The following is a 13,000-nucleotide window of genomic DNA, read 5'->3' on the forward strand; positions in this document are numbered from 1 at the left end:
AATTGAATGAGGATACACTCAATGTCATAATGACAAAACATTGCCTAACACATCACTGTTAGAAAAGAGGGATTAAAAAATGCAGTGTCAGGCTTTAACTTCTGGGAAGATGGAGGGATGCTTTCCCTATTCCTTTTGAATAAAATATACTTTTCCTCATTTCTTCTGGAGTAGGATATACTTTTCTCTATTCCTTCCCTGGATATTATATAAAAAACAAACATAACAAGACTCTGAAAGTTGGAGAGACGAAGGCAGACTAGATAGGACCTTGAGACCTAAGGAACTCAGTGGTGAGTTCTACAGGTTTTCTTTTCTCTGCATGGATCCCAGGCTTATTGCTGCAGAAGCTGGCAACCTGGAAACAGGAATGTCCATGGACAAAGAAAATAAACCTCAATGAAAGTCTGATCTTTGTACTCGGAGGGCCAGGAAAGGAGAAGCCTCGCAAGGCAGAAAACTTTTAGATAATAACCACTCTACTCCAGCCAAATACCATAAAACTGTGTACCCTCCTCCTCACCATGCCAGCACAAACCACGTGGGGAATCCCAGACTTCTATCCGGTCTGTAATAAGTCTTTCCTGATCTCTCTTCTAGGGGCTAGGACCTTTATTCCCACTGAGTGGTAGTAAGCTGCCTGTCCCCACTTGGTGCTGGTGGAGGGCGTGGGGGAGCAGTCATGAGGCACTCCTAACCTCCCACTCTGGGAGGTACCCATGGGGACCTAGTGGGAGCCAGAACTGTCCCATCTTCCCAGAGTAATGAAGGACTTTCTCCCTGTGGGTGTCGATGAAGGCTGAGTCAGAAACCTGGACTTTGGCTTCCACCTGGCAGTAATGAGGTAGGTGGTGTCCCCTTTTCCCTTGCTGGAGTGGTGTCACAGGATGCCAGCTAAAACAGAAGGTTTAAACTCAGACTTGTTGCACAGTAACTTTTTCATTGCACTGGAAAGAGGTGTTGCCTGTGAAAACCCTGGATTCATCAATTTATTCAGCAAATGTTTACTGAGTATCTACCATGTGCCAGGTTCATTGTGGGACATTCGGACATCAGACACAGATAGACATGGTCTCTGCCCATGAAGCTTATATCCTAGCAGGGGAGACAGACTTCACAGAAATGAATGACTTATAGCACAATGAAACAATCACAGCGTCACTTAGTACAGACTTCCATAAGAGAACCACATCATCACTAACTCTTCAGTGGTGCCTACCACGCTCTTAATGGAGAAACAAACACTTAAGACCTAGACTCTATTATTTGTAGTGGTTTATTTTATAGTGGTTTATCTATTTTATGGTGGTTACCACCACTTCCAACCCCTTGATAAAAAAATTGGCCAAGAAAGAGAGCCCAAGACTCTGTGCTTCACTGAGAGTATCTTTAAAAAATACATTTTCATAATGCGTTAGCTCAGAGAAGTTTCTGGACTCACAATACATTAGGCTACCTTCCTTACAGATAAATGAGTCTTTGAGAAGATTTGCATTAAACTCACCAACATTTTCCAATTTTCACTCATGTAATTAACTGGTCTACTTGTAGATTGCACACACAAATGGTTGAGTTCTTTACTCGGCAAACATATATTGAGCATCTACTATTTGTCAGAAACTGTACCAAGACTTAGAGACACAAAGATATGGAAGACACAAAGTGATGACAATTGAAGCAAGGAGAATTTTTCCAATTCTTTATGTGTGAAACTTAAAAAAAAAAAAAAGATAAATGAGACATCGTATTTATTGCAGCATTATCTGGGATTGAAAAACACTGGAATGAATCCAATTGTCCATCAATAGAGGACTGGTTGAATAAATTATTAATACATCCATACATTGCATACCATGTTGCTGTAAAAAGGGATAAGAAACAGTCATCTCTCCATATACATGGGGGATTGGTTCCAGGACCCTGCCTCTCCCCACCCTTGTAGTCACTCCTGTGGAATCCACCTATACTAAAAGTCAGGGTGTACATCCCATGAATACTGTATTTTTGATCCATATTTACTTAAACAAATCTTCATATAAGTGGACTTGCTCAGTTCAAACCTGTGTTGTTCAAAGGCCAACTGTGCTGCTATGCAGCTATATCTTCAGAATATGATATTAACAAAAAGAAAAAAAAGGAAAAAGAACAAAAAGTAAGATGGTAAAGTATGTTAAATATGCTATCATATAAGAAAGCTAAATTAAAAACAAATGTTAATAACATTTTTAAAAAGAAGGATAAAATTAAATTTTAATAAAGTAAAAACATAATTGTCTAGTGGAAAGGGAAGGAAAAAGACTAATCAAAGCTGTAGTTCTCTGAATAGCTCTTGTTTTGTAGATTTGATTTGCAACTTAAGTGACACAGGAATTTGTCTGCAAATCCTTAATGGGACATACCCTAAAGGAAAAAAAAAATTCTTGCAAGACAAACCAAACTTCCCCAAACAATAAAATGCCCTTAAACTGTTTTCAGTAATCATATTTTAGTGATAGTATTGGTATCATCGTTGTGAGACCATTATGTTTCATTTTCTGAGAAAACAAATGAGTAATTATGCTTTTTGTCCTTAAAAGCTGGGATTTCAACGTGAGAGAAAGGAGATGCAAATGTGAGAATAAACTTAGACAAATATTCTGTGGACCAGATTTCAAACGAGAAGAATCAGTATGAGCTTATATGTTTTCTTAAAAAACAAACAACCCTCCCCCCAAAACAAAAACCAAAACCTAAAATCTCTTTCCTAGCTATACCCCCCCAAAGAGGCCTAGAAACAATGACTGACCCAATAACAAGGATCATTCTAATGAATGAATCAAGGGATCTAGGCAGTGATCAATGCTGCTAACGTCACACCAAAGGAGACTGATATTATGTACTCCTAACAGAAATACAAACCTTACCTTGTCCCCATATTGAACCTTAATCTGCTCAAGCCTCTAGAACTCACCACCAATTATCAGAAAATTGAATGGAGAGAGTAACATTTTAAATGACACCATGGAGATGTAATACTCAGAATCCACTCTGGCAAACCCTACAGGAAAAATGGCCAGTTTCTTCAACAACTAAATTACAAGGAAACAAAATGATGTCAGAAAAATCCTATACATTCAAAGAGATTTGAGGGACACATTAATAAATTTCAATACATGAGCCACATTTGGATACTAAGTTGAACACATTACTTGTTTAAAAAATGAGACAATTGGAGAACTTGGACATTAAATATTGTTTGGTATTAAATAACTAATGTTAATTTTAGAAAAGATCTAAATAAGATTTTAAAAAATCACAGTAATGGTATCATGGTTATGCTGTCAAAAATAGTCCTTGTCTTTTAGAGCTACATAGTAAAATATTTACAGGTGACATGACATAATGGTGGGGATTTGTTTCAAAATAATCTAGAGTTGAGGGGACTGGATGGGGTAGAGATGAAACAAGATTGGCCATGAATTGAAAGTTGTTGAAGGTCGGTGATGGGACTCATGAGAGTAAGCTCTCTAGCATATGTTAAAAAACTTTTCATAATAAAAGGTTAATTACAAAAAGAGGCAGCCTGTTTAATGTAAGGTTTACCCTCTGATTTCACTTAGGCTTGGTCTGAGTCTGTTTAGGACCTGTCATGTGGCTCCTGTTTCCTTAGATACCAACAAATATTATTGTAAAAAGAAAAATGACTTTGCTGAGATACTTTTTCCATGTGCTCCCCTCATGTAAGAAAAATTGGGGGATGCCAAACCTGTGAAACTGAGACTGGGACAAGGAGCCCCCTGTGGTTGCTGACTAGCTCTTTAGAGCTCTGCTTCTTGTATTTGGTCTCTGGTACTTATATCCAACAGTCATCTGTGGCTGTGGCTTGGAAATCATGTGGCATCAGAAGAGGAGGGAACTCCAAAGGCAGGGCTATGTCAGTTGCTCAAAAAAGGGGAATGGAAGATGTTGCCGCCATCCAGCAGCATAATAATTGAGAAACATTTTGGAATCCAGGATCATGGATTTTTAGGGCTCTTACGGACTTTACATTTTGTGTAGTCCAAGTCACTTATGTGGCAGGTGAAGAAATAGAAGCTCAGAGAAATGAAGTGACTTGGTCAAGGTTGCAAAGCTAATACATTGTTGGGACCTGAACCCATATTTTACTGATTTCCAGAGTTCAGTGCTCTTTTCTGCACATTACATCTGGGGTGGTGCACCTTGATTTGTTTCTTTGATTTCATTATGAACGCTCTAGAATCTATTCCATGAATTCTCTGGAGTAATGTACTACTGTGATGTAGAATTTTCTGTTCTTTCAGCACAAGGGGAGACAGGGGCTATTGAGGCATGTGTTGGGGTGTGGGGGAGTGGGGTGATTTTAAAATAGTAGGTATAATTGGCTGAAAGAATCTCCTTAGGGTGAATTGTGGCTCATGCTTCATATGAGGAAAGCTGTATGAGTTTGTGCTTTCCAGACCCCATGAAGGAAGTTATGGGACAAGCAGGCTCTAGAGTCAGATTACCTGAGTTTGAACCCATGCTCTTCTACTCTTTACTCACAGTGTGATCTTGAACAAGTTAGTGATCTCTCTGTACCTCATCTATGAAGCGAAAATAATAATAGCACCTACATCATGGTCTCATTGTGTAGATTTAATGGGTTAATATAGGTAAAATTCTTAAACCAATATCTGGCACCATGCAGGAAACGTGTGTGATCTCAGAGGGGAAACTGGATGCAAACAGCAGTCAATGGGCATGACCAACAGAACATACACATGAGACTGGTAGGTGTCTTGGAGTTTCAAATAGGGCCTACTTGCTGAACCTACTTGAAGGGTATGATTTCAGGGTGTTAAAAATCTCCTTCTTTCCAGAACCAGTTGGGTGCCTGAAAGTCTCAGCTCTGGATTGATTGTGTTACAATTCGGTGTGTTATCTGGAAGTAGCAAATGTAATCATGTAAGTCATTCACATCTCATAGACAACTCACTTATCATCTGAAGGAGCTAGTCATGCAGTCAAGCTTTTCTGGTAGGAAATATGGTCAAGGAGTAGTGAGTGCCTCCAATGCAGTTGTAGCAGATACCATTGGTGCCTCCAGCACTTGCCTACACAACAAAAGCTCTTTGCTATAAAAAACCAAAAACAAACCTGCAGCTCTGTCTGAGAATGTTTTGTGATTTTTTCCTAGCCTTGGGAGTACATTCAGCCAGTATTAGTCCATTTCCATGCTACTGATAAAGACATACCTGAGACTGGGTAATTTATAAAGGAAAAGAGGTTTAATGGACTCACAGTTCCACATGGCTGGGGAGTCCTCACAATAATGGTGGAAGGTGAAAGGCACGTCTTACCTGATGGCAGACAAGAGTGAAAAAGAATCATGCAAAAGCGGTTTGCCCTTATAAAACCATAAGATCTCGTGAGACTTATTCACTACCACAAGAACAGCATGATTCATCTCCCACTGGGTTCATGCCACAACATGTGGGAATTATGAAAGCTAAAATTCTAGATGAGATTTGGGTGGGGACACAGCCAAACCATATCACAGCTCATGAGCAGGACAAGCTGGAAGGGCTGGAAAGTTAATGACCCTGGAGTGGCTCTCAAACAATGATGGTGGGGTGTTGGTAGGTAAAGATCCCAGCTTCCTAGTCCCTCATTTGGAATAGCTCTGAGGAGCGCTCCACACTGTGTCCTGGAGTTCCCAGTGGGATTGTACTCCAGTTGCCAATAGTGATAAATGCATGCAAATGTACCCTTTATTGGCTTTTTATTCTCTCCCTTCTCACTTCCCTACTTTCCTATCAGTTTCCTGGTATTGCCTTCCAATGAGACTCTTTGTACCAAATCTGTACCTCAGGACCCGCTTTTGGGGGAGCCCAAACCAAGACAGCCTCATCCAAGTGTTTGGCTTGGGTCTCCTAGCCTGTTGTTTCTTCTGACTTTCTGAACTTCCCACATCTCCAACCACAATTCCAATCCTCAAATTTAGAGATTATTTTTCTAATATTATTTTTCTATTTTAGGGATTATTTGGCTACTACTTCAGTGTGAAACACACACCCTGTTGTCCTCAGATATTTCTATTGCATTCTATTTTGGGTAGCAAGGAAGTGGGTATTGAGAACTAATGATTATCGGTGCCATATAGAATGACACTTAGGAAGGGGAAAAACTGTCAAAACACCGTTTCTCTGCAGAACTCAAGACTTCAATCCCCTTGACAACCAATTCCTAAACAACATCAGGGAGTTCCAGTTTGGGCTAGAGGTAAGTTATCTGACGTCTCTTGTATCAATACCACCATCTATAAGATTTGTGGTTTATACCTGTCTTCAGATTTACTGACCCTGATGGTATTATTATAACCACCGCAAATTCACCAAACTCCTTTGAAAGTGTAATTTTATACAGAATTGGAAAATGTTAACATTTCTAAATCCTTTACATATGCAATGAACTGAAGAGAACAAACATTTTAGGAAAATTAATAAAGTAATTTATAGCTTAAAGTTCAATATTGCTAAAAGCTGACTAAACTACTGTAGTATTTAGACAATGATGACAAGGACAAAACAAATAACTCTGAAAATCTCTTTCAGACCAAACATACTAATCATTTTCATAACCTTTTTTTCCTCCTTAGAAAGCAATGGCAATACTTACCAAGTCTTATATAAAAGATGGCTCATGGAAACCTCCAAATAAATAATAATAATATTCAATGTTTATATAGTGCTTTTTTCCCCATCATGGAGCTCAAAGCATTATCAAATAATTATGAGATTATTTCCATTTTATGCCCAACATAATCCTTTCCTTTATGAAGTAGTTATGAAGTTTTATTATATATGTCCTTAAATGATTCCAGAAGCAGAGTTATTAATTGATCATTCACTCATTCAATCATTAATCATTAATTAATACAATACATTTTTTCATTCATCCATCCATTCATCCTTTCCCCCCCGTCTATCAGTTTACAAATATTTATTAAGTAGTCACTGCATATGAGGTCCTCTGCTAAGTTCTGGCTGTACAGTGTTGATCAAAACAGTTATGGGCCCCAGCTCTCATGGAGCTAATAGCATAGTGAATTCTACAGCACAAATTCTAGTAACATTCTGTGATTATACTATTTCTATCTAAAAAAATTTTTTTAAAGGCTAGTCAAGTGAAGCAATGGGAGTGGAGGAGGAACAAAGAAATCCATAACGGATTGTGATCAATTAGTTTAAACACCATTGCACTCAGACCGGCCTACAATGTTTTGTGAAATATGTTTTTCCTAATTAAAACTCAAACAGTTAATTTGAGGTATAATACTTTTAATTACGTAGATTTGAAAGTGAGAGCACTTGGACAGAGAACAGAGGTCTTGTATAAATACGGCTGAATCTGGCAAACCCTAATCTGTAGTCTGTGCAGATTACTGTGGTTTGATCACACTATGAGGTGGGAAACTCTCCAGCACCAGTCCTCCAGTATGGTAAGGCAGGACAGCAACCCATAAAAACCAGTACATCAGCCCACTTCTGTTTTAATGTTGCTGAGTTGCCTTTATTTGAAAAAAATAAAAATTAAGAGAACAGAGGTGACGGGTAAGGCAAAGTTTGGGACAGGTATGTTTTAGAGTTTCCATGCTTTGTGGAGTTCACAAATTCCTCTGATTCCAAAGCTTCTAAAAGGTCAGATGAATTTTTTTTTTTTTTTTTTTTTTTTTTTTTTGTGAGACAGTGTCTTGCTCTGTGGCCCAGGCTGGAGTGCAGTGGTGCGAGTTTGGCTCACTGCACCCTCCACCTCCCAGGTTCAAGCAATTCTCATGCCTCAGCCTCCTGAGTAGCTGGGACTACAGGCATGTGCCACCACACCTGGCTAATTGTTGCATTTTTAGTAAAGATAGGGTTTCTCCATGTTGGTCAGCCTGCTCTCAAACTCTTGACCTAAGGTGATCCTCCTGTCTCACCCTCCCAAAGTGCTGGGATTACAGGCGTAAGCCACAGCACACAGCAATAATCATTCTTGATTCATGGAAAAAGCTGAATCATCTGTTGCTGAGGGAAATGGAACAGTTCCTCCTGAGACATCTCTGTTGGTCATGTGTTTTGCCTTGGATGTCTCTATGGAAGACCACAGAGGTGTGGGAGAGAGCTGAGTTCTTAAAAGGAATAAATGTTCTCACCTTTATTGACATAGTTTTACAATAGGCATTGCTGTAGCTTGTGTTTCCTTTTATCTGATTGGAGTGGATTGTACAAATCTGGTGATTTAGATCTTTCCCTCTCTTTACCTTAGGAAATTTTTGAATCAGGTCTTATCTGCATAGGCCTAGCCTGGTAGGGCCAATTATTTGTCTTTCAGGAATTCTGAATGACTGACTTACGCCTGAGGTAAGTCGGTTTTCTGTCTCATGTGCATATCCGCATTATAATCATTTTTGTGCAAGTCTCCATTGTAACCAATTTTGGAGCATAGTATATTTGTTTATTTACATTGTATGTTTATTTGCATGTAAACATGGACATGTCTAGACTATGAGTTCTTGCAGGCCAGGAATTGTATCTTTTCCTCTTTCTACAGTGACCAGGTCAGTGTCTGGCAAATAGAAGTGCTTGATGTGTTTGTTGAGTGAGTGAGTGAGTGAGTGAATGAATAAATGAATATCTCTCTGTCTCTCTAGATGCTAAATGGTGGAGATTCTGGAGTCTATTTGTATTGGTTGTTAACATGGCCATCCCATGTGTTGTTGACTGATCACATGTGGGACTGCTTTGATTTCCTACAACACTGCTAATATCCAGGATATTACTGTATCCAACTGTCTTCCAATAGAGTTGCTTTTGTAGTTTGGTTTGGAAACAGTGCTATATTACCTCAAATGATTGTCAAATAATAAAACAAACAATAATAACCTGAAATGCCAGAAAACATTATTTTCATGGCAACTTTTCAAAAAACAGTTCTACAGGATCCATTTACAAAATATACATGGATGGGGTCGGGCATGGTGGCTCACACCTGTAATCCCAGCACTTTGGGAGGCCGAGGCAGGCAGATCACGAGGTCAGAAGATCGAGACCATCCTGGCTAACATGGTGAAACCCCATCTCTACTAAAAATACAAAAAATTAGTTGGGCGTGCTGGCGGGCACCTGTAGTCCCAGCTACTCGGGAGGCTGAGGCAGGAGAATGGTGTGAACCCGGAAGGCGGAGCTTGCGGTGAGCCGAGATCATACCGCTGCACTCCAGGCTGGGTGACAGAGCCAGACTCCATCTCAAAAAAAAAAAAAAAAAAAAAAAATACACCAACAGAGTAAAGCTTATTACAGACTACTGAGTGATATGTATCATTTTTATAATAGAAACAAAAATGTTTGCCATACAGCAGTATGTGGTAAAGATAAAAATAGCTTGTCAGGTAGGCCAGGGAAGTTTCTCCATAGTAAGCTATAGATGGAGCAGTGAGGGGGAAATGGTTTATTGATTATAACATTTAAATGTTACTTTTTCTGAATTGATTCTTGTATGAATAAGGGAAGGTGGAAAGCTAAAGCCGTTTAGGATTTGAGAGGGTCTGGGTATAAGGGGATAAAGGCACATACTTGTCATTGTTTGGAGCATATATCAGGCATAGAAGATTTAGGTTTCCAAATTTATTATTAGGATTAGGTGGGATGTATACAACAGAAAGCTTCAAATAACAGTGGATTAAATAGTTTTTATTTTTATTTCATGTAAAACAAAAAGTACAGGATTGGTATGGAGGTGCTTTGGTCATCAACTGCTTCTTTCCACTTCACTGTCACTAGCACTTGGCTTCGATTTAAGTTTGCCTCGTGGTTCAGCATTATTGCTGGAGCTCTAGCCATCACATATGCAATCCAGGCAGTAGGAAGGAAGAAGGGGGAGAGGGCACTCCTTCCAGCGGAATCAGCTCCTTTTATAGGTACTTCCTAGAAACCTCGGCCAATCACTTTCACTTATTTCTCAATGACCATTACTGGCAAGGAGAGAGGCTCGAAACTGGCTTGTTTTGGCTGTGCACATTTGTGGTACCAAATAATATCTGAGTTTTGATGCCAGAGAAAAAGAGGAGATGACTGAGTAGCAAACCGGTAGTCTGTAACCTTCAAGCAGATAATAGTCTTGTAGGTTTGGGAATGTCTCATGTCTCTTCAGAGTGATTTTATGTATCTCTGCTCTGACCTAATATGCATAAAGTTTAAATTTTAACTTTCAGAGAGCAATTTTATTCAACTTACTTGTAAGTTCTTAGGGAAAGCCTCAGTGTAAATCCATATGCTGACTCTTAACAGGCTGTCACACAGATATTTATGGCTAAAACCAGAAAAAGAATGTGATCCTTTCATGGTAGAACATAGTAAGTGACGAGGATATTTTGTCAGTCTACAGTGGACTGATATGACTCAGCAAAAAGACTGGAGAAGTCAACAGGAAGTCATTGTGTGAAAGCGTGAAAGCAGGGCTGAATCAGTTAAGACACAAGGAGCCCAACCATTCAGCCAGGCTGCCCTTGGTCCTCAAATAACTCATCAGACAACATACAGATAGCTTTTCAGGCATATCTCAGTAATCTTTTGAAATTGTAGGGCTGTCGAGACATCAGCTGCCCTGCCCTTGGGCAGGTTGCACACAGTGTCCTTTCTCCCTCACCACAGGTGTGTCTGGCTTAGTCAACTTGGGATGCTATAACAAAATACTGCAGATTAAGTGGCTTAAACAATAGCAATTTATTTCTCATGATTCCGGAGGCTTGGAAGTCCGAGATCATGGTGCTGGCCTATTCATTTTCTGGGGAGGGCCCACTTCCTGGCTTATCGATGGCTACTGTCTCACCGTGTCCTCACATAGCAGACAGAGGGAGCAATTGAGCTCTCTAGTTCTTTTCTTGTAAGGACACTGGGATCTCATTGGAGCAGAGCCCTGCCCTTATGATCTTATTTTACCTTATTTACCTCCTTATAGGCCCCACCTCCAAACACAGTCACACTGAGGGTTAGGCCTTCATCATATGAATTTGGAGCAGACATGATTCAGTCTACAGCAGTGTCCTTTCCCAAACCAAGAGCTTAGTAAAAAAGGAAGCACTTCTTTGATTGACCAACAGTACCTTCCTTTATTCAGATAGTTTTCTAAAAACAACCAAGCTTGAAGCACTGCTCTTCATATCATTTTAGAGTGAGTTGAGATTTAATATGTGCAAGAACTAAGAGAGTCAGAAGGTAGGACTAGTTCTGCTACCTGGTTCTAGACTGGTTTAATTGCTTATTTGAATCAATTCTGATGTATTTCATGCATTATATCTGGACTTAGTGCTGTCACTTTCTATTATAACAGGGTGGACATAAAATAAAGCATAAAGCCTTCTTTTGTATCTGCGGGGAAGGCAAATATACTCTGTCCACAACCACAAAGAAGGGAGGAAGTGGAATGATTAGAATGACAACATCAAACTACTTTGCTCTAAAACCTTTGAGCAGTTTTAAAATCTGGATATTTGCTTCGGTTTGACTCTCAACTTCATTTTGAGGCCATAGATAGAATCAAACAGGCTCTCAAAGACAGAAGTTTCCAAATAAAATACTCTATTCTTTTAGGGCATACCCTAAAAGAATACCAGGGCATACTGGTACATTTAACAAAACACGACTTTCCTGAAGGATAAGGAATGCATTTCAATTGCAGTTTCTATCATTAGCTGCTTGTCAAAATAAACTGTTTATCTTCCAATTTCAGAGTTGCCAGGTCTGCCACAGCTGTTGAAAGGACCTTCTCTGGCAATCTGATGAGGTTCGACTATTGGATGTTAACAGCAGGGAATCTAAAATCAAAACACAGCTCTCAAGTTTTAGTGACAGCTTTTCAGGATAACTCATCAGCTGGAATTATGGGTAATGGCAATAGTCCTTTTGGTTAAAAAGATTTATAATGATATGTTTCATGGATTTGAAATTTAGAGAAAATAGACACAGGATTATTTTTTAATGGTGAGTCCAGAGAATCTACAATTTTTTCCTTTTCTTTTGTTGTAAAATATAGTCTGGGATTTCATAATCAGTATTTTTTAATAAATCAAAATGATACAAGATGAGATATTTAAATAACCTTCTTTTACTATTTTCTCAATAATTTAAAAAATTTATTCTCAATAATTTTAGTTAGGTTGCCTTTTTAACCCAGTGCTTCCATTTCTGTAAGTATTCATAGTGCAGGGTAGTGCTGGTTAATGGTTTCTAAGAACCATGACAAAAGATAAGCAAATAAACAAACTACCAAAAGCATCTATTTCTATATGCATGTAAGAGAACTTGATGATGTTGCCTGGAAATGAGAACTATTTATCCCCCCAAACTCATATTAAATATAGAGGCTGAGATTAATCTTTTGGCTTCTGACTGTTGAAGCCATCCCCCACCAATCTCCCACCGTGCTCCTCCACCCAAATTAGAAATTGCTACTTCTCTAATCACTGGATGACCACAGCCCAAGACAGCTGAGATCCTCCAGTGATCTTACTTGAATTGCCTTTTGGTCTGAAGCCATCAGTTCACACTGAAAGATTTGTAACAATCCCTTGACATCAATTTTTGTCTTTATTATAAGAAGTTACTAAGGAAGTTCATTATCAGTGGCTTTCAGATTTGCCCATTTATCAGCATCAACTGAGTTGCTTTGGAAAAAATGCAGATTTTCAGGCTCACCCCAAGCCTATTCAATCTGAATTTCTAGGCAAGAGGTCAAGGGAACCTGTATTACAGATAATCTTAGGTGGTTCTGATGCAATTGGTGGGGATATGGGAAACATAGCACAGTGTCCTCTTCTTCTTCTTCTTTCTTCTTTCTTCTTTCTTCTTTCTTCTTTCTTCTTTCTTCTTTCTTCTTCTTTCTTCTTTCTTCTTTCTTCTTTCTTCTTTCTTCTTTCTTCTTTCTTCTTTCTTCTTTCTTCTTTCTTCTTTCTTCTTTCTTCTTTCTTCTTTCTTCTTTCTTC

This window comes from Macaca nemestrina, chromosome 6, assembly GCF_043159975.1.
Source record: "Macaca nemestrina isolate mMacNem1 chromosome 6, mMacNem.hap1, whole genome shotgun sequence".
In the NCBI taxonomy this organism is placed as follows: Eukaryota; Metazoa; Chordata; class Mammalia; order Primates; family Cercopithecidae; genus Macaca; species Macaca nemestrina.